We start from the raw sequence: 27,920 nt of genomic DNA, 5'->3' as shown, positions 1-27,920 counted from the left end.
ACATTCTATAGTTTATGCCTACATTTTGTAACATTTATTACTAAAATATGAAAAAGTTTCTGTTTTAGCAATGTGTTTACACAGATTACTGTAGAAACGGAACACGCATGAAATGCATGTATTCCAAATAGCGATCTATTATTTCTATTCTAAAACTCCAGCAGTTCAGTCACTCCCAGGTAATCAAACAAGACATGAGCTGGGAAAACTTAGTGAACGTTCTGCGACGGTGGGGGATGGAATAGCCGGCTGCTTGCTGCTCCTCTTAATCGGCACATTTAGAAGACAAAAGAGAGGTGAGAACGGTTTTAAGGTGGGCCGGATCTATGAGTTTTTTCGTAGACTCTGGTAATTCTAGTGTTAAGAACTGGTGGCCAGTGTCTCTCTTATGCGCAGATTATAAAGTTCTCTCCAAAGCTCTAGCTAACAGGATGGTCCAAGTTTTAGGGAGACTGGTGCATCCTGATCAAAATTACTGCGTGGCTGGCATGTCCATTTTTAATAACATTTTTTTAATTCGGAACATTTTGGCTGCTGCAAAACTGTTTGGGTTTCAGACTGGTCTTATGTTTCTTGACCAGGAAAAAGCTTTTGATAGGGTCAGTCACTCTTTTTTATGGAATGTCATGAAGGCTTTTGGGTTTGGGGAGTCTTTTATAAATTATATTTGGTTACTTTATAGCAGTGTTTCTCAGCCTCGGTCCTGGGGACCCCCTGTGACTGCAGGTTTTTGTTCCAACCAGATTCCAAATCAGTGACATCACCTGATAGCACTGATCTCATTTAATTAGCTGCTATTATTTTTCTTTTATCCTACATTCAGAAAAGCACAGCTGCATGATTTTTACATTTATAAGATACTAGCAAAATACCCGCGCTTCGCAGTGGAGAAGTAGTGTGTTAAAGAGGTTATGTAAACATATATATACATAAACATATATACTTATATACATATCTACATATACACATATCTACATATATACATATATATATATACATATAGACATCCACATATATATACATATATCAACATATATATACACATACATATACACACATACATACATACACACATATATATATATATAAATATATATATATACACATACAGAAACATATATATATATACATATAGCAAAATACCGGCGCTTCGCAGCGGAGAAGTAGTGTGTTAAAGAGGTTATGTAAACATATATATATTTGCAGTTGGAGATCCACAAAGGGAGAAAAAATGAATCATCCATCCATCCAGTTTCCAACCCGCTGAATCCGAACACAGGGTCACGGGGGTCTGCTGGAGCCAATCCCAGCCAACACAGGGCACAAGGCAGGGAACCAATCCTGGGCAGGGTGCCAACCCACCGCAGGACACACACAAACACACCCACACACCAAGCACACACTAGGGCCAATTTAGAATCGCCAATCCACCTAACCTGCATGTCTTTGGACTGTGGGAGGAAACCGGAGCGCCCGGAGGAAACCCACGCAGACACGGGGAGAACATGCAAACTCCACGCAGGGAGGACCCGGGAAGCGAACCCAGGTCCCCAGATCTCCCAACTGCGAGGCAGCAGCGCTACCCACTGCGCCACCGTGCCGCCAAAAATGAATCATGTATCATAAAATAGTTTTATTCCTGAGCTTTCAACCCCTATCAGGGGTCTTCATCAGAGGATAATGCTTAGACTTACAAGAATCAAAGGCAATATATAGCAACACATTCAGTATTGGGTTGATGGGGGAGGTGGGTGTCGGTGACTAAGTCAGTATGATCAAGTGTGGGGGGGGGGGTGTATCGTTTAATTAAAGTGCATATGTCCTTCTTAAGTTGGCATATGCTGGGTTTATGTCCAAGTGTCTGTTGATGGCGTTTTCATCTGATAGCCCGTTTCAGTCAATAAGTCTTAAAAAAAGGTGTAAAGATATTGACAATAAGCTAAGCAAACCCAGGAAGACATGGAATCGTTTAAATCAAGTATCATTACATCTTCCTTTCTTTACTTCCTTTTTTACTTATAAGCTTACATATTTATATATAGACATTCATACATATATATATATATATATCTATATCCGAAGCCGTGCAAGCACACTCTTGAGAATGCAACGTATAATTGTACAGAAGAAAAGCAATCTTGCCTCAAATGAATGGCAACCTTTTGTAGGTCTATGAACTTAATTTAAACTTTAGGTTTACACGGTGCTTTCTTTCCGAAGTACCTGCACTCATGAATATGTCTGTATGTGTCAGTCGGTCAAATCCACGCGCTTCGCACCGGCGAAGTACCGCTTTTAAATTTTTATTAAGAAGAAAAGAAAACCTTTTTAAATTGAGGGAAAATATACTAATAACAGTTTGTTAAGGATCTGTTTTTTTGTGAAGCTGCCTTCACTCGAGTGATCACTTCGAGCTGACTTGTTGGCCAACTATAAGCGTTACCTGGTAGGTAACCACCCATACAATCAGATTGAGAATCAGACTACGAATGCCGTGAATGTAATTACCCCGATCTACATGTTGTCAAATAAACGAACCACACGCCGTGGCGCAATTTTAGGGGCTTCGCCTGTAGCGCTGACGTCCGAGGTTCGATTCCCGTAAGGGAGTGAAGTGAGTGGCTGGTTACCTACCAGGTAACGCTTATGGTTGGCCAGCAAGTGAGGTAACATCAGCCACGGTGCCTTCAGTTGTGAGAAGCAGATCATAGAATGGTTGAAAATAGTTTAATGTCAAATAATGCAAAGAGTACGAAACACGTCTTTCCCCCTATTCTTGGCTCATCAGGCATACACACTCACTGCACTCGCTTACGGTAATCGAACCTCGGACGTCAGCGCTAGAGGGGCTACGCAGCGGTGAAGTATTGCTTTTAAATTTTAATTAAGAAGAAAAGAAAACCTTTTTAAATTAAGTCTTAAAAAGAGGTGTAAAGATATTGACAATAAGCTACGCAAACCCACCAAGAAATGCAATCATTTAAATCAAGGCGCGAGTCGAAAAACACCATCCCATAATATTAGTTAATGATTAACACATTTCTATATGTATTGTAAGCATACAATACAACTGATAATATGTTGCGCTTATTTATCTGGTGTACCGACATTTTTGCGCGTTTAACGTCTGAAATCTAACGTGGTTTGTGCCCTTCAGAATGAAAACAGTTTGCATTTACCTTTTTAATAAATGGCGAGCTTTTAAGCCTGAGAAATCACCCCGTAAATGCACACGTTTAATTGCACATGTGTTAATATGTATGCTTACACAGTATTAAAAGACACTCAAAAATTAAAATTCATTTACCTTCGTTCCCGCGTTTGACTCGTGCTGTAAATCTCTTCCTTGTTTTTAGTTCACGTGATTACGTATGAGGCGTGATGACGCGATACGTGACTCCGCCTCCTCCATTAGAGTATAAGGACAAAAAACAGGTTCCAGTTATGACCATTACACATAGAATTTCGAAATGAAACCTGCCTAACTTTTGTAAGTAAGCTGTAAGGAATGAGCCTGCCAAATTTCAGCCTTCCACCTACACGGGAAGTTCGAGAATTAGTGATGAGTCAGTCAGTCAGTCAGTCAGTGAGTCAGTGAGGGCTTTGCCTTTTATTAATATGTATAGATTTAGAAATATTTGTGCTTTTACTATAGATTTAAATGCTTAATTCTCTTTTGTTGATTTCATCATATTTTGCCCTTTCTCTGTGCAGTTTTTCCCCTTTGTTGTATCTTATTAATGAGAATTAAAAATGAGCAGAGCAGACACGCTGGCAAACAACACTGAATAAACAAAGGCTGCAACTACTTTAGCATCAGATCCACTAATTAGTAAATAATGGATTAATTAAACAATTAGAACAACTAGATAAGTAGAATGAAAATCAAGATGAAAATATTGTTAAAAAGAAAAAAATACATTATTCCCATATAACTTCTTGGTACATTTTAATATATATATATATATATATATATATATATATATATATATATATAATTTTTTTTTTTTTTTTCTTTTTAACCAAACTTAGTTTTCTAATTTCTATATTGTTCCCAAAACACAGAACTTGGGAAATAACAGTTCACTTAATTAGCCCAGGAGTCCAATTAAAAACAGAAGCTGGTTGGAACAAAAACCTGCAGCCACAGTGGGTCCCCAGGACCGAGGTTGAGAAACACTGCTTTATAGTGACATTTCTGGTATGATAAAGGTCAATGGTGGCTTGTGCGCACCTTTCAGTGTCAGAAGAGGAGTCAGATAGGGCTGCTCTTTGTCCGGTATGTTATATGCTGTGGCGTTGGAGCCTTTCCTGGTGCACCTGAGGAAGGTGCTGACTGGTCTCACCATCCCCAACTGCAACATGGACCCTGTGAAAGTCACTGCTTATGCAGATGATCTCGCAGTAGTCATCACAGGCCAGAAGGATTTGAACGAACTAACGGACTGTCTGCAGAATTACAGCAAAGCGTCTTCGGTTAAAATTAATTGGATTAAAAGCAGTGCAGTGCTAGTTGGGAACTGGACAGGATGTAGTCCTCCTCGACTGGAAGTGGGTCTGCAGTGGACAACTGGGGGTTTCCTGTACTTGGGAATCCATCTCGGTGATAACCACTACATCCAAAAGAACTGGGAGGGTCTGTTGGACAAGGTTACGGGTTGGCATGCTAAGTGGAAGTGGATACTACCTCAGTTATCCTCAGTTATGGATTCTGGTAATTAATAACCTGGTGACCTCCAGCCTGTGGCACAAATGTATTTGTCTGCAACTTCCACCTTTGTTTGTTCAACAGATACAGGAAGCGATCATGGATTTCTTTTGGAATGGTACCCATTGGATACGGAAGGGCATTGTATTCTTGCCGTTGGATGAAGGCAGACAAGGACTTATTGACATTACCAGCAGGATGGCTGCTTTCCGCCTTCAGACCATTCAGAAACTGCTGTACCCTGTTGAGCAGAGCTAATGGATGAACTTGGCCGTACTTTTCTTTAAACATGCCAGGCATATGGGACTTGGTAAAAGTTTACTGCTGTGCCACTTTGATAAGATCAGGACTTTACATGTGCCAGAGTTTTATAAAAGCCTTCTAGCAGCGTGGCAACTACTTTCGATAATAAAGGACTGTGATGACCTTTCCTCTTTTTGGGTCCTTGATGAACCGCTGCTCTATAATCCTACTGTTGGCACTGCTACAGGTCTTTCTGAAAACGTTATTCATCATTTCATAATACATAGAATAACCACAATAAAGGACATAATTGACTGGGAAAATTACACTTGGAAAAGTGCACAAGTGGTAGCAGAGGAAATAGGAGTGCACTCAGTGCACCTAATGGAGAAGTTTCTGTATCAGATAAAATCATCACTGGACAGGGAATCTATGACACTCCTGCACAGAATTTTCACATCATGACTGAAGCCAACTGACGAAATGCCTTTTCCAACACTTACTGTATCTCCGGCTGTTGAATTGAGGGACGGTGAGACCGATGTTTTAGCCTTAGCTTCTCTTGAGGCGTTATCTCTGCCCACGGTCCCGGGGAAGCAGCTCTACAGGATGCAGACTTCTGGCTTTTAATCCATCAATGTTGGAACATCACGGTGCTTTGAGTAGATGGTGGTGGCGCAAGCCGCCACCACAAAGAAACCAGAAAAAGAAACGGAAGAGAGAGTAGGGGTTAGTATGGATTTCAGAGCCACCATGAATAGTTATTATAATGAACTGGATATACAGAATATCAGGATTAAATTAAAGTGAAGTTATGAGAAAGCCATGTTAAAGTAATGTGTTTTTAGCAGTTTTTTAAAATGCTCCACTGTATTAGCTTGGCGAATTCCTATTGGCAGGCTATTCCAGATTTTAGGTGCATAACAGCAGAAGGCCGCCTCACCACTTCTTTTAAGTTTTGGTCTTGGAATTCTAAGGAGACACTCATTTGAAGATCTAAGGTTACGATTTGGAATATAAGGTGTCAGACATTCCGATATATAAGATGGAGCGAGATTATTTAAGGCTTTATAAGCCATAAGCAGAATTTTAAAGTCAATCCTGAATGACACAGGTAACCAGTGTAGTGACATCAAAACTGGAGAAATGTGCTTGGATTTTCTTTTCCTAGTTAGGATTCTAGCAGCTGCATTCTGCACTAGTTGCAAACGATTTATGTCTTTTTTGTGTAGTCCCTAGAGGAGTGCGTTACAGTAATCTAGTTGATTGAAAACAAACGCGTGAACTAATTTCTCAGCATCTTTCAATGATATAAGAGGTCTAACTTTTGCTATGTTTCTTAAGTGAAAAAATACTGTCCTAGTGGTCTGATGAATATGCAATTTAAAATTCAGATTACAGTCAACAGTTACTCCTAAACTTTTTACCTCTGTCTTGACTTTTAATCCTAATGCATCCAGTTTGTTTCTAATAGCCTCATTGAATCCATTATTGCCAATCACTAAAATTTCAGTTTTCTCTTTATTTAGAAATACAAGTAAGACCTTGTGTTAGTGAATCAAGAGAACGGGGTCATCAGGTGCTATTGATAAATACAGCTTGGTGTCATCAGCATAGCTGTGGTAGCTCACGTTGTGCCCTGAGATAATCTGACCTAACGGAAGCATGTAGATTGAGAAAAACAGCGGACCCAGGATAAAGCCTTGTGGAACACCACATAGGATATCATGTGTCTTTGAGTTGTAATTACCACAACTTACAAAGAATTTTCTCCCTACCAGGTAGGATTCAAACCAATTTAAGACACTGCCAGAGAGGCCCACCCATTGACTAAGGCGATTCTTAAGAATATTGTGATCAATGGTGTCAAATGCGGCACTCAGATCAAATCATTTACTACTTTAACGAGTGCAGTTTCTGTGCTGTGATTTGTTCTACAACCTGACTGAAATTTTTCAAGAATAGCATGTTTATTGAGGTGGTCATTTAACTGCATAATGACTGCCTTCTCTAGAATTTTACTTAAGAAAGGCAGGTTAGAGATGGGTCTAAAATTTTCGAGAGCAGAGGGGTCAAGCTTATTTTTCTTCAGCAGGGGTTTAACTACAGCAGTCTTAAGAAAGTCTGGGAAGACCCCCGTATCTAATGAATTTACTATGTCAAGAACATTATCAATTAGCATGCCTGATACTTCTTTGAAAAAACTTGTTGGTATTGGGTCAAGGACGCAGGTGGAGGGTTTCAGTTAAGAAATTATTTTATGCAAATCAGGTAAATCTATCCTGGTGAAAGAATTTAATTTGTTTGTAACGGAGTACTGGGGTATAAGAGGATCCTCAGTGTTGGGGAGATATACTATGTTATTTCTAATATCAGTAATTTTTTGATTGAAATATACAGCAATAGCCTCACAGGTTTTACTGGAAGTACTTTGGAGGCATTCCTTTGAGTTACCTGGGTTTAGCAGACGATCAATCATCGAGAATAAGACTCTGGGATTACTAGCATTGTTATTTATAATCTTAGAGAAATAGCAGCGCCTCTCAAGACGGACTGTGCTATTGTATTCTGTTATTTTAACCTTTAATATTTCATAGTGGATAGTTAGTTTAGTTTTCCTCCATTTACGCTCAGCTCTACGGCATGTTCTCTTTAGATCAGACACTTTTTGGGTCTTCCATTGTATAACAATGCTAGAAGATTTTTTAACTGTCTTTTCAGGTGCAACTATGTCAACAGCAGCTCTCACTTTAGCATTAAATCTTTCCACCTTACAATTTACATTATCCTCGCTATTATAGTTGGCACTATAAACGGACTGATTGCTTAGAATGTTTGTTTTAAAGCTGCTGATGAGTCAAAGAGGCGTTTTTTAACAATATGCTTCTCATGAATGTTTTCTATCAATATTTCTACATTAAATAATAGGCTGTTTAAGCCCTAGTTATTAATGAACACATCATTGTGTATGACATCCTTTCAGCATCATTTACCATAGTGTCTACTCAGGGGCCAATCTACCATCAAGATGCTCTAGTTGCACACCCAGCGAGGGGCCTTTTCATTAATCCCCACCCCCAACCCACATGATGAGACGACTGAATCTCTGTGAGTCAAAACGACCAAGGGAGAGTGATGAAACAATGTAGACTCCAATTGCTGAAATGGCCAATGCTGAAATTACCAAATTTGCATGTGCTGAATGCAAAAATGTGAGAAATACCACACAGCATTCAACTAGCAAATGATCTCATGTTGAATTGTTAAAAGTATGATCAGCTCTCAGTTAAAGAGCTAACTCAGCCAGGTGCCTGTGCTGGTCTTAACCTGGGTTTATGTCTACTCAATAATTGCCATTATAAGAATGCAAATAAAAGAAGAAACTCCACAGAAAATGGATAGATTAATATGGAAATAACAAATAAAGGTTAAGCATTTAGGGAAAAAATACAATTATTTTTAAACTTCTCAAAAGTAAATGCAAATATCTACCTAAATGCCCCATTACAACAACATTTATTTATATAGCACATTTCATACAAATGGTGTAGCTCAAAGTGCTTTACAAGATGAAGAAAGAAAAGTTTATAGGAAGCAAAACTAAGATTAGGCAATACTAAGTAACAAAGAATAAAGTAAGGTTGGATGGCCGGTAGGACAGAAAAAAAAAAAAAAAACTCCAGATGGGCTGGAGAAAAAAAATCTGCAGGGGTTCTGAGGCCAAGAGCCCCCACTGGGCATTCTACCTAACATAAATGATCTAAATCACTCCTCATGGTTTTCAGGCATCACATGAAAGAATTTGATGACTATGGTCATGTGGACATATGGGGTACTGCCTTCAATCCATCAATGTAGGGACTCTATGGTGCAATTAGTGCATTAAATGCATTAGTGCATTTTCTTCAGAATCAGAGAACAAAAGAAAGAACACCAACTAATTAAACAGTCAGAACAGTTACATGTAAAAGAACTCACAGTTCGTGAAACCGATTGGAACAAAACCTGTTAGCCACAGTGGGCCTCCGGAATTGAATTTGGGAACCACTACTATAGTAGGCCTATTAGTCACTTATTGCTTATATAACACAGACTTTCTGAAATCTTGCTCCACAACACTATGCATTGTGGTTCTAAAATGTTGTCAGTATTGGCGTGAGTAACTTGAAGACTCATTAGTTATGTTTACCCATGGAAAATTGAGGAAAACATGTTATTTTTTTAAATAACAAAAAATATTATTATGCATAACAGAAAAATGTAAATTCCAAAATGTCAACCTAATCACTGAGGGAAATATATGCCTGTACTGATGCAGATTTACCATATATACTCACGTATAAGTCGGGTCTTGAAACCCGAAATATCGATCCTAAAATCAGACCTTGATTTATACGCCCGTTCAAAAATGTGACACTTAAATTTTTTTTTTTTTTTTACATCTTCTTGACTCCTCCAATCTCGCATCAGTTTCTCAGACACATCGAATTTTGTTGCCATATTGCCTTTTTCATGACGAATGCTTATGGCATTTTAGGGTTCTGTGATTTCTTATAAACACCTTATTTTATCTGGTATGTTTATGATTCTGCCCATAAAGCATCATGGCGTAGGGATGCTTGGGCTTGGTTGAAAATTTAGTATGTTATATTCTCTGCTGCTCTTAGTTAACCCATTTTGTGTGCTACTTTTTTTCACTCCTGCATGTGGACAATTTAAGTTTTTTGTAGTGCTGTATTATTGTCCATTTGAATTAGAGCTAAGTGCATTTCTCACTTTAAGGTAGGTTGTCTTATTCCTTGTAGTGTACCCAGATATAACAGTTGCTGTGAATTATGATGAAGTGTTACCATGAAAGGCATTATACTAGCCTCTTCCACCAAAACTAATTCAAAAACGTATTACAAAAGTGAAACTGGTCCCATTACCGATAAGACATTAATCATGTTTTTTGACTAAATTACTTCGGGCAAAGAAATGATTAAGCAAATGTCTCCCTGATGACCAAATGTCTCTGGTTCAATATACATACTGGATCACACTTGACAATACCCACGGGCCAATTTGGACTATGCTGAAAAATTCATAAGTTTTAATATAATCAAACCGATGTGATACAGCAAACTGGTCACACATCTCACAAATGCACCTCTGGCACAGTTAAAGTTAGCCCTGTTCAGCCTTGGCTAATATGCATTTCTTTCCTATATTTGCATGGGCTTTTTCTACAGTTCAAAGACAGGCTATCAAGTCCCTAGAGACTGATCTTGGCTAAGGACCACAAAAAATCTCTCTGCCCTCCTTATGCTCTTCTCTCCAGATCTTTATGGTCCATTCTCATGAGTATAGATTAAAACAAATCAGCATGTGTCTTTTGTCTAAAATTACATAATTGTGCCTGCACATATGTATGTCATTTGGTCTCCCAAATGTTCTCTAGAGATACAAATTTACTGAGATGCAATTAGAAAAGAAAATGAAAAGAAATGTTTCAGCAGTGAGCTTCTTTCTGTTCAGGAACCAAGATAAGTGAAATATGCCCAATTGGAAACTAATGTACATTGAAACTGTTGATTTTCTAAAGATAGGAAAAGAAAAGATTTCAGTACATGAATATGATTGTCAAATAAGTAATGAGAATCCTTTGTGGTTTTATATGTAGCAAGTTTAAGAGAGAAGGCCTTTGCATGTGAGTGATACTCATATTTCTGGTTAAAATCTGTTTAATACAAAATGTATAAGAAATGCAAGTGATAAAAATGACTGAAAAATACCATGCTTAGAAACATGAGAAGAACAATTTTAACCCCTTTGGCCCTGACATCCTATTACTAGAACATAAATATGCAGCCGTTTTTGTAAAGCACAGGTACATTTGAAGCTGCTGGAACTGAGTGTGCTACTATTAGTGCAGACTGGAAAGACTGGCATAGAGTCTGTGAAACACATAAGTGAAAATTGACGCTTCCATACTGTGCGCACCACATAGTAAGTAGCTCCACTTTCAATTTTATTTCCTCAAAAAGATTGAAGTATTTGGCAGCTGTTGTATAATAATAGTAATGACTCTTCACAAAAGCAGTGTGTGTGTAAAGTAATGAATTCAAAGCGAAAGTGAACCCGTACACACTTCCTGTAATGCATATATTAAACCTAGACAAAATAACTAATTGTTTAAAGATATTAAACGCAGTCACTATTTTTTCCCCAACCTATATGGCTTTTTGGACCTTATAGTCTGGCAATGTTCATCTCTGTTTAACGCTATTTGAAACACTTTGATTCTATACATGTTTCACAAAAGTAACTGAACATGTTGCATTATAATGATTTTTAAGTATTTCTGCATCATTATAATTATGTACTTAGCAGTTGCTTTCATTCGCTGCATCTTAAAACATTACTGTATATATAAAAGACTTTATCAAAAAATGGGTTAACAAATTATACAAATAAAAATGTTAAGAAAAATCACAAAAAGCATAGAATATAGTTAGCTAAAAACAATTAAAAAAAGCAAACTAAACATTAGTTGTAAAATAATGCAGGTGATGAAAGGTGCAAAGAGTGTGCAGACACATTTTGATAAGTTTGTCACGTAGGACACCAGTTGCTGGTGGTGGAAGTCAGCAGTTACGTAACAACATACAGGATAAAAAGCAAATGGAGTCTTTTTCCCCCCTTACAGATGCAAAAAAATGTAAAAAGGGGGACCTAAATATTTTTTTAATTATGCTTGTATGTTTTAGGCATAGTTGTGTCAAGTCAGCAGCCACCTGATTCAAACTGTTTGTAAAAATGCGTGTTGGCAGAGTTAGCTAAATGTGCATTGCTGTACAAGGCTCTTTAAAATAGTAATTTTAAGGCTGTTATAACAATAAAAGGTCAATAAGAAATATGGAAATAACTTTCCATTGCCAATAATGAAACGGAAAGCTATGTTTGATGCTCAAAGGTTTTAGCATATTTAGCCCGGGGATACTAGAACCCAGGAGTATCTCAATTGGGGTTATGACAACTATTTAAGGCCAGATTATAGGAGAAGGATATCACTGCAGCCAGGAGACAAATATCAAGTAGGAGGAGCAGTGTTGAGTGGGAGTTTTATACCAAATAAACACTGATCGTATAATATATGTTAAACAAATACATCACCAAGTATATCCCGTCCCACTCGATGTTAGCTCGACTCAACACTTGGCACCTGGCTGGAGCAATACATACTTGGGTTATAGAGATGCGGAGAAACTGATGGACCTTGCAGTGAAACTGAATGATTCTCCATTGTTACTTGCTGGTATGTGATGGTTAATTTTCTTAGTTTTTAAAATAATTTTAATAGATACATAATGTTTTAGTTAAGGTTAACTGTGGCTCATTGTAGTGTAAGACCAAGTAAAAGTTGGACAACCTATTGTATACTTGAATCCTATTAAAAAGTGGCTTGAGGTACTATTTTAGCTTTAATTTTGTTATTAGATTTTTCATAGTATTATGTTGCTTTCCTGTTTTGTGTTTATTTTTTAGAGTGAGGACTGATTACTGTTTAAAATTGTTCAAATGTTTAGTTTGAATGTTGTATGGGAGATGTTTGATTATCCTGGGTAATACTATAATTGGCAAGTTGGGTTTGGCACCTACCCTCCTGTTTGTTTGGTTTTGTGGGTCACACTAGTTTTCATTGTATTTTGTGTGTTATTTAATGTGGTTTGTGTGGCTTTTTTTCTCATTGCTTTCTTTAACAGTTACACTCCTTTTGTTTTATTTGTTTTATTATTGTTATTTTATTAGACACTTTCCATTACTCACGTTGCATATGCTTGAAAAATTCAAGTATTCTTACAGTCCTGGCTAATCAGACCCAAAGGTTAATGGTCAAATGTGTTATCAAAGCTTACCAGTCAAAATTACAAAAACAATAATCATGGAAGTGATGTGTAAAAACAGATCTGCAAAATACCACATACAGTATTGCATAACATGATTGGAGTAGCATAATGCAAATTAAAACAACAGAAATCACCAGAAAGATTTAAATGTTCATACACAAGAAAAAACAGGAGATGGATTAAAGTGTAAAAGGGTAAGGCAGAAATGTAATAAGCAAGTAAGCAAGGGTCAAGAAACTTGAGAATCAAAAAAAAAACATGTCAAGGCCAATTTGCAACTCAGAAGGAAAGTCAGAAAAAGGAGCCAATAAAGGAACTAAACTAGTAAATAAAGTAACTACACTAGGACCACAAGACTGACTGGTATTTGTAATTGCTTTTTAGGTCAAAATTAGGATGCTGGGAGTTACACACTACCATCTTAAATTGTGCAATAGGATCTGACAACATGATACATCAGCATGTCATTTACTTTGCAAAGGTCTTAGAAACAATAAACATAGTGGCACCGCCTGTGACCTACTACATAAAATGGTGTTGCCCACATATAAAACTGGAACCCCAAACCATCACAATTAAGGAAAATAATTAAAAACCATAAATTATTACATTGCACACTAAAATTTAAAAAAGATTCTTTGTGGCAAAGACAGCTACTGGCAATGTGATTATCACCAGTGAAATTTTAGCCATATTAGAATAAATGGTGCAATCGCTGCCTCCTCAAACCTATATTTGTTTCTGAGAGCAATTTTGCTGCCATTGGGCCAGTCTTTAACTCCTGCAGTCAAAAAGCATGAAGTAACTTCAGTGAGGTACAATAGGGAGCTGTATTTTCAGACTTTAATACAGAGAAGTTTAGAATCCATTTCCTATCTGCTTATTTTGTAAGTTACTCTATGTCAATGTCAATGTCAACTTTATTTATATAGAACATTTAAAACAACATCAAAATGCTGTGGCCAAAGTGCTTTACAATAACAGAATTAAAGAAAAACATACAATTAACATGAATAACATAAATAGAAATAAAATAAATGAACATAAATAAAATAAATAATTAATAGAAGTAATGTTACATAATCACAATGAGGAAACAATCAGTATTACTAAAGGTCACGGAATGCAAGTGAATAGAAATGAGTCTTTAATCTTGTTTTAAACAGTTCAATTGTAGATGACTCCTTTATGTGATGAGGTAAAGAGTTCCACAGGCGAGGAGCAGCAGCTGCAAAAGCCCTGTTCCCCTTAGTTTTACACTTGGTACGAGGGACAACAAGAGACAACTGACCAGAAGATTTAAGCACTCTGGATGGCTGGTGTAAAACACATAATTTGGATAAACAGGCAGGAGCAAGCCCATGTAAAGATTTAAAAACTAGCAACAAGATTTTAAAATCAATTTGAAAACTGACAGCCAGCCGGTGTAAAGAAGCTAATATTGGAGAAACAGAGTCATACTTTCTTGCCCCAACCAGAAAGCGAGCAGCAGCATTCTGGACCAACTGTAACCTGCGTATCAGGGATTTGCTAATCCCAGAATACAGCGAGTTGCAGTAATCAAGGCGAGAAAAGATAAAAGCATGAGTAGCTTTCTCAGGATCCCTAGAAGATAAAAAAGGCTTGATCTTACCTAATAGAAGAAGCTGGAAAAAGCAACTCTTGACTACAAAATTAACTTGTTTCTCAAAAGAGAGGTTAGTGTCAAAGATAACACCTAGATTGCAGACCTGAGGTTTGCAAAAGACAGAGAAAGAGCCGAGAAGTCCAAGACCAATTTGGGCTTTAGCTGATGGACCCACTATAAGCACCTCCGTTTTATTTTGATTCAGATCAAGAAAATTATTAGCCATCCAGGACATACTCTAAATGTCCCAGCTAGTACCCGTCACATTACATTACTGAGAACACTGTGTAGAAATAATTATATTGATGTGTAGATTTGTAATTTTTTTTCTTCCATTTCAATATAGACATTTAACAACATTGCCACATGCTTATACACTTGTTTTTCATATGAATTTTTGAACATTCACCTTATAGTCTATATCAGATTAATTTTGTCCAAACAGAAGTGGCCATAAGATCAGAAGTGAACTATGAATTTTCATGGACCTGCAATATTTTTTGAAAAAAACTTTTTGTCACTTTCTGAAATATAATGAAACAGACTGGTTTTTATTTCAAGAGACATTTCATGTTGTAGTAGCAGAAAAACCTGCTAATTGCCACTAACACATAACACACAAAAGGGTGGCTCTGACCTTTCTAAGGCTAACTGCAACTTTAAGTGCTCGGGTTCTTGTTTCTCTTAAGGGATGGAGACTATAGTGACTATCAATAGGATTATTTCACAGACTGTTCTGTTATTTATTTGCAACTAGGGAACTGGAGTCAAGGAGAAGTGTATCAAGGTCATTGGTGATGAAGAGTACATACTGGTAGTGCTGTGGATTGATGATATATCCCCCAAGTGATCATCCAGATATAACTACTTTTATAAAAAATCTTATTCCCCAAAGTGTGGTCAACCATCCATATAGATAATTTATTACACAGTATGTCAGTCTGGGTCTATCCCTTGCCTCAAGTATGTTTTCTTTTAAAGTTGTTGTTGTTTATTGTGTAATGATACTTTTGCTTTTTATTTGGGTTTTATTTTATTTTGAAATGTTAATTTAAATATTTTTGTTATTATTTTGCTTAATTATTTGGTATAGTGTTATCATGGTATTTCTCTCTACTTAACTTTTACTCATTTTCTTCATGGATAAGTGTACTCACCAGGTTCGTCTCCAAGCATATATTTAAACATACAAAGGCTCAACATCCTTAGCTATAGGCCATTTATCAACCACTATACACTATTGAACAAAGCTGTTCATCCTCAGCCGATAAACCTTGCAGTTCAGATCATATGGCACTTCCTTACTGCTCCAGCTGCTCTAAATATTTACCTTATTGCTTCAATCACTCTAGATATAAAGACAAAGTATATAAAGTTAAAAGCAACTTGTTATTTATTAAAAAACAATAATACAAGTACCGGATAGTATAAAAAAATGTAAATAGCAAAGTCTGGATATATTTAGCCTTTAGAAAAAGCTTACAAAAAGTGTCAAAGATGAATGTCCTTGGGCGGCTTTTGATCTAGCAAGTGATATTGTTTATGAGATGCTTTAGTTGATGATCAGATGAAAACTGTCTCACGTCTCTCGCCCTCTCCTAAAACCACTCTGTCTTTTCTCGCTCAGACAAGCTATATTTATTTAAAAATTTCACTGGGATTCAGAAACATGTAATGTTACACACATTTGATTGGCTGTCTGTCAAAATGATAAATAACTTTGCTTAAAGTTTTTGATCTTTTAAGTATATCTGGCATTTCTTCCTTTCCCAAGCTGTAAACCAATTTGACAATTTCTAATCCCAGGGATGCCTATCAGTTTGCAGGTTATAAAGTAATCAATACAGCCTGAGGCATCATCCTGGTCTTCTACTTTGTTTACACAGGTGTTTTAAAACTGAGGTACAATTCGGGAAGAGGAGATGCTTTGGTGTTAAATACCTCCTTAAGTGTTAAGTTCATTTTTGCTTGTGTGGGCAAAAAATAAAAAAATAAAATTTAAAAAACACAACACTACAGCCATTATTGTATTGTATACTTAAGTCCATCTTGTCATCACCACTGAAGGATCCCCCAGCCATGATATTCTGCCAGTTTAACACATGCTGCATCTTCCACAGACTATCCATCCATCCATTATCCAACCCGCTATATCATAACACAACACACACCAAGCACACACTAGGGACAATTTTTTTTTTAGGATCGCCAATGCACATAACCTGCATGTCTTTGGACTGTGAGAGGAAACCCACACAGACATGGGGAGAACATACAAACTCCATGCAGGGAGGACCTGGGAAGCAAACCCAGGTCCCCTTACTGCGAGGCAGCAGTGCTACCACTGCACCACCATTCCACAGACTATCAATAGCCAATTTTCCAAGATATTCATTTTTGTTTATCTCCAACAATGGGTTAAATAATTAAATACCTCTGGAAACTGCAGGAAGATCTCTGATTCTTGAAGGCTGTATTCCTCCCTCCCTGACTTAAAATGCTATTAATGATGTATAAAGTCTTAACACTAGAATTACCAAAGCCTACGAAAAAACTCGTAAATCCGGCCCACATTAACTCCATTCGCACTTCTCAGTCAGCGTCTTTTGTCTTGTAAATGTGCCGATCAAGACAAGCAGCAAGCAGCCTACTATTCCATCCCTCCACTGCCGCAGAACGGCCACAAAGTTCTTCCTGTTCCAGCCTTCATTATCTGGGAGTGAAGTGCTTTAGAATGAGAAAGAGTTTTAGAATGGAAATTAATAGATTGTTATTTGGAGAACATGCATTTCATGTGTGTTCCGTTTCTACAAATACCTTTATAAACACATCGTTAAAACAGAAACGTTTTTCATATTTTAGTAATAAATGACAAAATGTAGACATAAACTATATATTGTGTAAGAGGGGATGGAATAGTAGGCTGTCTTGCTGCTTGTCTTGATTGGCACATTTACAAGACAAAAGACCCTGACGGAGAAGTCCGAAGGGATTTAAGGTGGACCGGATTTACAAGTTTTTTCGTAGGCTTTGGTAATTCTAGTGTTAAATAATCTTGCCCCTTTCTATATTTTGGAATGTTTGTCCCCCTACACTCCAAGTCGTAACATTAGATTTTCTAATGGTGGTCTGCTTGTAATTCCAAGAGCCAAGCTTAAAAGAAGTAGTGAGGTGGCCTTTTGCTTTTATGCACTTAAAATCTGGAATACTTTACCAACAGAAATTCAACAGGCTAATACAGTGGTATATTAAGAAAACAAAAACTGCTAAAAACATTATTTTAATTTGGCTTTTTTGTACATTCACTACATTTTAGTTATACTCCTAACAGACTATATGGGCATAGAATTATCATATTCTACTTTTTGCTGCTGTCTTTTCTGGTTCCAGTTCTGCCACCTGTGACGCTGGAATGAAGGTGGGTGCTTCAGCTGTCTATGACTTCATCAAATCCTCTCCTATGAAGCCTGGAAACAAAGAGGAATAAATTAAGAAAATTTATGTTAGGTAGAATAAACAGGAGGCCTGGGTGGTGTAATGGCCTTGGAACACCTGCAGATTTTGTTGCTTTTTTCCATCTTAACTGGAGTGTTTTTTTCCTCTCCTCCTTGCCATCTGACCTTATCACTGGACTCATTTTTATTTTAAAGACTTACATCATGATATGTAATGATGCTACTCTTCTACTTGATATTTATCTATTTAAGATTATAAAGAATTGTTTTTTCTTTGTTATTTTTTAATATTATTGTCTGATCTTATTTGTTTAACTTTTCTTGTAACCTTCTCTTTGACATCTTGTAAAGTACTTTGAGCTACACTGTTTGTATGAAAATGTGCTATAAAAATAAATGTTGTTTTTCTCCTGGTAGAGAAACAGAACCATCATTGTGTTCTACTAATTCTGTGAATTCCTCTCTTGCCTGGAACCTATTTCCTTTTAAGCCACTGCCTGCTGTTATTCATGTGCTGGTAAGAACAAAAATGCTTGACTGAATCAGAGAGAGAGAGAGAGAGACACTCCCATCAGCAAGCCCTGCAAGAAAATGTTAAAAAATGAATGGAGGTAAATTCAAGTGGTAGGGTTATGGACGTTACACTGGAAATTTATGACCCAGCAACTTTACCAGTTTCACTACAGATTTTCATCTCTCAGTTTGGGACACTCATTAATCCATGTGGCAGAAAATTCAAATAAAAGTCAATTGTTAAAGGAAGATTTATAATGAGTGACAGAGAATCAACAGATTTCTAGAGAGAAGGTAACATGGATTTGCAATAATAGTGTCTAGTGCTGGAAAGAACTGACAGAGTAAAAAATCCAACGAAGAATTGTTTGAGGCCAAAGATAGAATGGAATATTGAAACTTAGAAACAGTCAACTCCAAACCTATATCAGGTGGACAGCCTCAGGACATATGTATAAATGTGCCTGGTGTGCACAACAAGCATCAACGATGGCAAGGGCCCTTAACCATACTCATAGCATTACACTTTTGAAGAGTAAGGTATACTGTATATGTTGTACACACATAACTAAAATGCTGATAGTTTAGAGTTTAAGTAAAAGACATTTTTTAATTGATTTCCAAGAGACATGGGGACAGAGGGAAAATCAGTTTGTATAGTGAGAATACTGTCAGTGGGCTATGGAATACCTTACAAAGAGTCATATATAGTACATGGATGCAAATGGTTTCCTCGTAGAGAAAGGAAAGCAAAGAGAAGTTTTGGTCAGGGTGAGAGAGGAGTGAATAACATAAAGGAACACCACTTGTACTAAGTACAGATCAAAGTTGTAGGGAGAAGGAAAAGGAAGACAATAGTACTTGAACCAGGTTCTGAATGACCGGAAACAGCTGAGGCTAGCGTCAAACATCCTTTAGGGACTATGGCAAACAGATAGGATTATCACAATACATAGTCCAAATTGTATCCATATGAAATAAGGGTGTGTAAATTTAAGCAGTTTAATTTGATAACAAGAGAAAGGGCATCCTGGATTAAATGACAAACCAAAGAGAATGAATGTGGAGAGGACTTAGTGAGGTCTAAATCAGGCAAAGCTTGAATGCATAATGATATAGCTCCAATTCTGACAGAGAAACCCCAAAGTTGATTGTTTAATGGATAGTCTTTTAGTGCTATACAAAACTATATGCTATGAATTTATTGCCAGCCCAGTATTTGACAGGTGGGGAAAGAGGCAGCATTGCAGTAAAAAAATAAATACAACAAAGAATGCTAATCTCAATGATTTCTAATATAAAATTAAATGATAAAAGAAGAGAGGACCAAGAAGAAATAGACTCCTTAACTCCTTATAATTTATGAGTACGGTATATACTTGCGTATAAGTTGAGTCTTGAAACCTGAAAAACTGATCATAAAATCAGACCCAGACTTATACGCCCTTTCAAAAATTCAACACTTCGATTTTGACACTTCAATTTTTTTTTGCTTCCTCCAATCTCACACCAGTTTCTCAGCAACATCAATTTTTGTTGCAGCAGTGCAGTTACCAATTTTTATCACCACTTCAATGACTTTTAATTTAAAACCAGTCTTCATATTCTCTTCTGATCAAATGCTCCATCATAGATGAGAGATGCTCTTATGATAAAGGTATATGAGGGTGTGAGATACAAAAAACACAAAACAGTGCAAACATCACTTCCGAATAGTTTGGATATTACAGTGTGGTCACGTAGGCACAATACATAGGAAAAAAAGACAGTGTGCTCCATGGTTACTCTCTCAGGTGGGCGTTAGCATATCATAATCTCTTGGACCAATAGCGTGAGTTTTCCACATTCAACTTATACAACCGACATTATAAAATACAGGAAAATATACAGTAAAATCAAGCTCTGACTTATCTGCGGGAAAACTTAAACGTGAATATATACGGTAATTAGATTATTCAGTGTCTTGTTGTGGGGAAGAAACATGAAAATCTAGTGTTGTGTGTTGCAGCACACTAAATGATGAAATGGGTGATAAGGCCTCTAAATCACATAGGCCAGATCAGGACTTCGCTGATTATGAACCCAAAATAGTCCTCACCACAGGTACTGTGACCCCAAACTCAACAGGTAGCCTTCCATGACCTCTTAGGCCACAAATAAAATAAAATACCCTTCAAAGGACAGGATAACCAAACATATCAGGCTTGAATAGACAGATTTGGAGTCCCAGGCATGATAAAAGGGGTGTGAAGCATCCAAAATGGTCCACAAAGCATAGCAGGACCTTAACTGGCCTGATCACATAAGGGGGGTATTTTTCGTACGTCGCTTAAACCATCCGAGATCAGGTGCCTCATCTTGAATGAGTTAATGCCAGTGAAACTCATCCAGATAAGTCGGTTTTTCAAACGCAGCTGTGTATTAGATTAGTGTAGCTGGATCTAATCATACGAGATGAATGCGCGCGCCCGCGCTGAGTGAAAAGCCCATATATATTGAGTCTAGAAAACATGATCAGCAAGTCTTTGATAGGCTGTAACAAAATGACGAAAGAACGGGCGCATTTTTTTTTCACACACGCGGCGCAAGACCTTTTATTCGAAGGACACAAAGAATTTCAAGATTTAATATACACAAGCGGTAACACTGCAAAAGCAGCCCAGACCAGAAAAGACGGCTGGCAAAAAGTGGCCGAAAAAATTAAACGCTAAGTAGTGTACATTGTACTTAGTGAATGCAGCGTTTCATTTCCTATGTGTCAGATTAATTATTATTTAATATGTCATAATTCCAGATCAAACGTGAGCACAAGGAGAACATGGGAACAGGTTAAAGTGAAGTACAAGAATATACTTCAAACTGGTAAATATTGGTATATGACTATTTAAAGAATTGTTGACATAAAGAATCATATATAATATAAAAAACATTAATTTTAAAGCTAATAAGCAAAAAACAGGTGGAGGTCCACGCGGTCCAGACCTAACCCCTGCAGAAGAGTTGGCTCTCCAGCAAAATGCCCATCGCCCTGTTTCTGAGGGCATCAGGGGGAAGCTCCTCCTCAGAACCAGTGGCAGGATGCAGTGGTCACTTCATTTCAGGTAAAGGATGGTCATTGCATATTTGTCCTCCATGTGTACTATAGGTATGTTCCATATAGCCCTCTTTTTTCTTGGGTCAGTTGCAGGGAATGTCATATCCCTTGAACCTGTGTCTGACCAACGAGATATTAACGAAGGTCAAATATTTGATGAAGACACTGTGTCTGATTATTCATCAGGAGGAGAGGTACACTTTCCAAATAATGTTTGATCAAACTCCACTCTGATCAGTTCCATGTGCCCCAATCACATTTGGAAATCCTGGTAATGAGACTGTTATGCTGATTGTGGGATTCTTTATGGAGCTGTGGGTGGTTTAGCCTGTGTATTACCTACCTGCAATGGCATGAAACGCCTCTTTTATTGTCTGCACACGCAGGTGTCCAGGAAACACAATGAAAACCTGAAGGAAATGTTTCAGAGCCAAACAGACTTTACGAATTGCCTGGCAAACTGCACTTTTCGATAGATGTTCCGCATCGCCTGCAGTATATAAAAAAAGTGCCGCTTGCAAGAAACCTCAAAGCAATGCCTAACTGTCTGTGTAGTTGTGAGAGCCCGACTTCGCCGAGTTTGACTTCGAATATACTGAGCTAATAAATCTTTGAGGTACAATATTCCCCCTCGGCTAAAGCGGTATCTTTCGTACAGAATTTCCTCCGGGGGCAATAAAGGATCTTGCCGATCGCGCAAAACCCTCTTTATATGAAATTCTCTTCGTATAATTTGCGCACCAATATCAATCGGTCGCTCATTCATGAACGGCGAAGCCCTGACTGGATGACTTCCACACCGTCACTGATCACGTGTGTAAACTAATCCTTGTTTACGCAGAACAAACCTGCTCCGAGCAGGTTTGCGGATTTGGATGTGTTGCTATGACAACGCTTCCAGCAAGAGTTTCAAAAAACCGACAGATCCAGGATCAGGCCAAATCGTCAACAATTACATCCGGCTAAGCGAGTAATCCACGTACGAAAAATACCCCCAAGGAGATAAGGGTCATCCCAAGGTAGCCAGTCGCAAACTACTATCTGTAGGTTTTGGCCTAAGGAAACCCCAAAAATTGGGAACTGGCTTTAAAAGTTTTTAAAATACTGGAAAGTTTTGAAAAATATCAAAAATGCCTCATAAGAAGAAGGAATAGTAAAAACTCTGGCTTGTAGAGACAAGTCCCATAACATATGTTTATGAATGAAGATATTTATTACAAAAATAAAAAATGTAACATACATGCTCAGAAGAGCAAAAAATTCTTAAAAATGCAATCTGAGGTAAACAAATATTAAATCACATTCAAAAGAGTAGAATCAAAAGATGGGCTCAATTAAACCTAATAACTGAAAAAAAGGAAAAAAAATCAACAAATACTTACCATAAACTCCTAACCACGTTCCATGAACCACTACTGGGTTCTTCTTTCTGGCTTACTTATATTATTACTCCATATTAACAAAAACAACAGCAAAACAAAGGATGAAAAAATCCTGGCTGTAAGATAAGGAATAACAGTGTTTCTCAAATGTATAGAATTTATTAAATAACAAAAACAAGAATGAATAAACAATCAAACGCAGAACTAAAGCAAAGGCTTTGTTTGAAAAGGCAACCCAAAGCCAACGAATTCAATGTATAAACAAGCGTAAAATTAACAAAAATTACATAATAACAAAAAACACATAAAAAATAATGATTCAATAATAACAAATAACAACAAAAATGAAAATAACCATAACTCAGGGAAACCCTGGATGTAGCATAACACCTAGATACTGTATTTAATTTAGTGAATTTAATGGCCAGTGGACTATTTACGCTATGTACATGGGGTATATTTTTAAGAAAGAGCAAAATATCCTCTGCATAAACACAAATAGTATGATGAATTTCATGGGCTTCATGTTCTAAAATGATGTAGAAATTACAACTATTGACTGACAATTTCCATGACTTGACATATGAACTGTAAAGGTTCAGACACCTGGAGCTTCATGCATAACGGAGTGCGTTGAATTAACACTAAAATATGATGTAAGGACAAAAGTGGAAATGTGTGTATGCACAAAAAATCCAGATGCATAAATCTGTGCGTTCGCCAACTTCCACGTTCTTCCGCTCCATTAATCCCGGTCAGCACGTGCACACACCTGCTGCCCCACCCAAACTCCTCCCAGAATTACGCCTCTTTGAATATGCAAATCAATATAAATAGCCCTTAAGTTCTGTGAAAAGGCAATGGCAAAAGCACGGGGATAAATAAAAGAATTTCAGCAAATACCAAGTGGAGGCATGGGAAAATGTAGTATTTATTGGTTTAAACAGTGGTATACAACAAAAGGAAGTTGATCGAGTGACATAGAGTGTCGGAGAAACTTGAAAGCTCAAGTTCACAAAGTCGCACAGTGCCTGAAATAAAAAAGAAGTTGTCACATATCAAAGTCGCCGTGAAAGACGAGTTGTAGCCCACCGTCTGAGTGTCATATGAAAGCTTATTAGGGTACAGAGAAAAGAAAAAAAATAGGGACACAGTGAGAAAAAAGCTCAAAATGTCAACTTTAATGTCGAAATTTCCACTTTAATCACTTAGTTTATTTTGTCATTAAAGTAGAACATCATAAACTTCACCTTTAAATCGTTTAATATACTACTTTCTCAAATCCCATCGTAACTAAAGTAGCATGTTAAATGCTTTGTTTTGTATGTGTTCTTCTATGTGCGCTATGTGTGTGAATCACTATGTGCTTCTTAAACAGGCTTTCTCTTTGTCCGACTGAACACAGAATCCATTACATTCATGATATTACAGCTCTCTGAATAATTCAAATACCTGAGATGTATACTTGATATCATGTTCATGATGATAGGAGTTAAAGCATGTTATTAAACATGGAAGCATGGTGGTGCAGTGATAGTGACAAGCTGTCGCCCTGTCCAGAGAGTTTTTCTGCCTCCCGCAAGATGCTTGCTGTGCCGCGTGACCTTTCGATTAAATAATTTATTGCAGCAGTAATGTCTCTTTCAAATGTACTAACCTCCAATTCCTGTCCTTACTTTTCTTTCTCCATGTAACCAATCGCCACATAATCAGCTCTGTAATAGATGTTAGCCATCTGTAAGCTTTGAATGCAGATTCTTCAAAACTTTTAAAGAACACTGAAATATCTTCGTAGTGCATGTTTAATTATTCCATCCATCTATCCTTCCAGTGTTATGCCAGTGCCAGCAGAATACAGCGCGAGGCAGGAACAATCCCTGAACTAGCTAGCGCTGCAACACTGTGTCCTCACATGTTTAATTATTAACAATATAGATTATTTAAAAGAAGTTAAAGTTTTATCTGTATAATATAATAGAATATTTTGCTGCATTTCATGTTAAAAATGATATCATCATCATATGTAAATACGCGCTTTATAAAGTGGCTCAGGTTGTGCAATATTATAACTGTATCGCAACTTTACAGTGAGGTAATTGTACTTATAAGTACAAAGCATTCTACAAGGAGCACTTGATGGACTGATTGAGTGCGTTTATACAGTAGTTCTTGGAATGAAACTGTTTCTGAACTGCAATGTCCATACAGGAAAGGCTCTGATGCGTTTGCAGTGTGAGAGCAGTTCAATAGACAGCATGGCTGAGGCAGCGTGTGCTTGATGCTGATAATTCTCTTTCCAATCATCTTCTGTAGATCTGTGATTCCACACTCAGTTACAGTTATATAAATACTCTGAGTGGTGCAGTGAGAGTAATATGGAAAAAGATGATCCATTGTGGCAACCCCTAATGGAAGCAGCTGAAAGAAGAAGAAGAAGGTGCAATGAGAGGAACAATGCTAAAGCAGCTATGGTATTTGGAATAGTTTGGCCATTCCGTGGACCATTATATTGTTACAGGTTAATTACAATCAGATGCCTTAAACTAATAAACAATATGTGGTTAATTTCAGTGCATTTATAATGCCACATCAGGGATGTGCATCTAAAAAAGAAAGGGAAACCACACTTGAACAAAAACACTGCTTTGATGCTGGGTGCTGCCAGTTTGCAAAATCAAGCAGAGAACTTGCGTATGCCAGGGTTTGAGCTAGCGTGAAAATGTGCATGGCTTTATGCCAAGTTTAGGTTTTATACATTGCGTTTTGATTGTGGAAATGGGCTTATGCAACATTTTTGTGTATGCACACCATTTATGCATGAGGCCCCTGGTATGAGCTGCCCAGACATGGAAGGTAAAGAAGGAAAGACCTCAGACTAACCTCTTCTTCTCTCCTGACAACCAGATTATTTGTGCACTGTTTGAGAATATTTCACCACTCATTAGTCAGAAAATAATTATGGGGGTTCACTTGTGGGAAATCTCCATTGATTTATGGGTCTCAGTTAGCACATATCTGTCAGTCTTCTTCTTCGTGTGGTTGATGTTTTATAGGTTTCAGCATGATTTTTATGGGCAGATGCCTTTTCTGGCGCCAGCCTTCCCCATTTATCTAGCCTTGGGACTGGCTTCAAAGTGAAGGTTGGGTAAACACATATCTGTTAGTATATTTTTAAAAATGGATTTTAAGGATGTAGGGCTTCGTTATGTTTGAGCACTTCAAGAAGATTATATGGGCTTATCCAATTTTTAAAGGGGTGCTGATTGTTGCTAAAAACAACTCTATCAGGCTTTGAACAAAAAGGTAATAACATTGTTCTTCTTTGAGTTCTTTGGTAGTCATCCTGTTTGCAGGTTCTGGCAACATAAATGATTCTCTTGGTCTGCCAGCTTTAGTTTAAGGGCTCGTTTATACTTCACGTTCAGAACGCGTACGCATCCACATTATGGCTGCCACGCGTTCCCAGCGTTCATTTGATGAGCAGGTCCTCAGAACTTAACACGACGCATGCGCGAGTTGTAGTACCAGCAAAAACTCAGGGGGTGCAGTGTGCTAAAAGTTGGAATGTGACGTCAGAGTCTCTGGTTACTATCTACATGTGATACAAAGCCGCTTTGCGGATCCTACAAGATCGGTGTGCGCGATTCGATGTTTGATGTATGGTTCGATGCGGTGAAGCAAAATGCCGACATACAGATGTATTCGTGGTTCTCTTATATTCAAGCGTCGCATATTCCCGATCGTAATGACACAATACATTTTAAAAATCTCACATACCGTCTTTTGTGCCGTCTTTTTTTCTAGGGCTTCCTCCGGTCCTTCCAGCGGATCGCCAGCAATAGATCATCACACTGCGCACATTAAATGTAGGATATTCCAACTCTCTGCACATTTAGAATCCTTAGATTTATACTTGATATCACTTTCATGATCCATCCATCCATCCATTTTCCAACCCGCTGAATCTGAACACAGGGTCACGGGGGTCTGCTGGAGCCAATCCCAGCCAACACAGGGCACAAGGCAGCAACCAATCCCGGGCAGGGTGCCAACCCACCGCAGCACTTTCATGATAAAATGCATTAAAGTATGTATGTTACATTTTACAGATAAATCAGTAATTTCGTTTAAATAATGAATACTGTTAATAATTACACACATGGAGGTGACACAGTGGTGGAGCGTTAGCGCTGCTGTCTTGCAGGGAGTCACGTTGCTGATATTCCCGGCCTAGAGTTTACATGTTTTCCTGCTGGGTTTCCTTTCAAAGATATGCAGATTTGGTTACACTAAATGACGCTAGTGTATGTGAGTGCTTGTATTCACCTTGCGATGAGCTGATGCCATGTCAAGGGATTGTTTCTGCCTCGTGCCCAGTGCTAGCTGAAATGGACAAATCCTTTTCAGAGATATTGCGGTAAGGTGTCATCAGAGTTTAATGGGCGTTCCAGGCAATTCACAACACGTGATAATATCTCGCACTGCCACCTGGTGGATTCCTCCAGATTTACGTAAAGTATGCGTGCAAGTATAAACAGTACAACGCTTGCGTAGCAGGAGCGTCCTCTGCAGCATGCGTCGCGTGAAGTATAAATCCAGCCTAAGAGTAGCAACCTATTTAAGGTGCTGAACTCATCACTCTGTTGAAATACAGTAATTTTGGCCTCCTCCGATTTGATATTTGCCATTTCAGCTCTCAGGTTCACAAAAAGAGCCTGCATATTATTATTTAAAGGGACAGAATACTCCATAAGGATGTCATTTGTCATCTCTCAGTATGGGACGTCTGATTCACTGGTATTAGCTAGAAATTTGGAAGATTTCTTTACAGAATCATAGGCCTACTAGTGAGTTCAGTGTAAAAAAAAGGTGACATCCTGGTGAATGATCAAGTGTGTGAGGTATTCTTACCATCAAACCAAGTGCAATATGAGTGTGTTTTGCAGCAGAAAATGGAACAAAAATCCCAGGGAGGTTGGAGCAGGAACACTAGGCAGCCACCAAAGACA

Source organism: Erpetoichthys calabaricus, chromosome 7 (genome assembly GCF_900747795.2).
Source record: "Erpetoichthys calabaricus chromosome 7, fErpCal1.3, whole genome shotgun sequence".
In the NCBI taxonomy this organism is placed as follows: Eukaryota; Metazoa; Chordata; class Cladistia; order Polypteriformes; family Polypteridae; genus Erpetoichthys; species Erpetoichthys calabaricus.
Note: the sequence above shows the minus strand (reverse complement) of the source record.